This window comes from Anopheles merus, chromosome X, assembly GCF_017562075.2.
Source record: "Anopheles merus strain MAF chromosome X, AmerM5.1, whole genome shotgun sequence".
Lineage (NCBI taxonomy): Eukaryota > Metazoa > Arthropoda > Insecta > Diptera > Culicidae > Anopheles > Anopheles merus.
The window spans coordinates 4701897-4703694 of record NC_054081.1 but is presented as its reverse complement, the minus strand read 5'-3'; positions in this window follow the sequence as shown (position 1 = coordinate 4703694).

Here is a 1798-nt window from a genome sequence, read left to right as displayed (position 1 = left end):
TTCGGTCCCAACGATACTGGCGAGTTGGTCCAAAAAAGAGTGGATCAACATAATCACAACCTCCTTAAAAAAATAAATCATAAGAAAGCACACACTCACACAGAGCGAAAAGCAAACAGCGGGCTCTAAAAGTGTTCCCCCACGACAGCAATCGGGTCGCAACACACGCTTGACCGTCCATCGTTTCGGGTGGTCGTCAAACTTTACCAAAAACATCGATTGGGTCTTGGGTTTCCCTCTCTCTCTCTCTCTCTCTCTCTCGGTGCGATGCTCCCACTGTACCGGCCAAGTGGTCCCGTTTTTGTTTTCTAGCCCCAAATCGGGACACTATCAGCGGCAGGGCGTTGGAAAGAAAACACTCGAAATCGATTTCTTCGGCCTGCTGCTTCGGCGGGGTCCCTTCGCTTCCCCACCAACCGACCGCCGACCTTAAGTGCGTTCTTGACGGTGGGGTTTTCACGCCACCTCCCGGGAGGTGGTGGAGGCGGGGGGGGGGGAGGTGAATTGACTCTATAGATATGTGTTTATATTTATATTCGACGCTGACGCGGTTTCGTAGCCCTGACGCGGCTCGCGTGGTTGCGGATCAGCGGCAGCGGGTTTTCGGGAGGAGTAAGTATTTTTAGTGCCCCCACCGCCACCAGAGTAGAGGGACCACTCACTCGCCCTCACCCGTTGCGTTAGGGGGGGTTAAAAATCCCATATCGAGTTCGGAACAGCCGAGATGCCAGAAGTGTATGTTTGTCACTGGCTCTTTTTCTCTTTCTCTCTCTCTCAAACACACACACAGAGGCGTCTTACTTCCTATAGGAGAGGGGAGGGGGGGGGGGGGGGTGAAGCGGCTTCCTGAAGGGTTTCTTTGGCCCTCCGAACGTTGCGCGAGCTACACACACACATTAATGGCGCAGTGCGTGACACCGAGCAGGCGAGAAACCCAAACTCCGTCCAACACATCCCTCAGTGTGTCAGGTGTTAGACGACTCCAACAATGTGTTTGTGTGTGTGTGTGTGACCATCTCCTTCTCCCCCCACTGGTCTCTCCGAGACGCCACATCCGTGTGTAAATTATTAAATTTAAATCCAATCCGCCGTGCAGTCGAGTTGCATGCCAAGTCGTCGCGGCTACGGCGAAGGCGCTGGTCGGTGTTTCGCTCTTGGCCAGGCAAGATAGCAGGCGTCAGCAGTTCGGCGGGGTCTCTATGTGTGTGTGTGTATATATAGTTTATCGTAGCAGTCAGGCCTATACAAAGCTTTCAGCCACAGCACGTCACACCATCGCCGCTGATTATTCAGCAGTTTCAGCAGGGAAAGAGTGGGCATGTTTTGTTCAGCACGATCAGCCATAGCCTTACACCCCCCCATTCTAGCAAGCAGAGCAAGCATAATCGATCCAATCGATAGTGAACGGTTGCGGTGGATATCTTGAACGCGAGACAGCGACGCTGGGGACGCTCGTGACGTCCGGTGCCTGCTCCAGAAGATCTCCCGGTTCTCCGAAGTCTTCTAGCTACAGAGCTTTGTTTACTGCGGCCTCACACAACTCCCACAAAGCAGGTTTGAAGCATTTCGGTTGCATTGCACTGGGGGACAACACATTTTGGAGAAAAAAATGTCCCAAGGCGCAGGACGCCCTCGTGTAGCTCTGTGCCTGTTTGCTGTTGTTGCTGGGGAGACTGAAGCATCGGAAGCATTAGAAGTGTGTACGCTACACAGAGTGCAGTGTGCGAAGGGGGAAAAAAACAACTTCAAAAACACTGCAATTCCCGGGAAACTCGATCAGCCTATCAGGAGTTTCTAT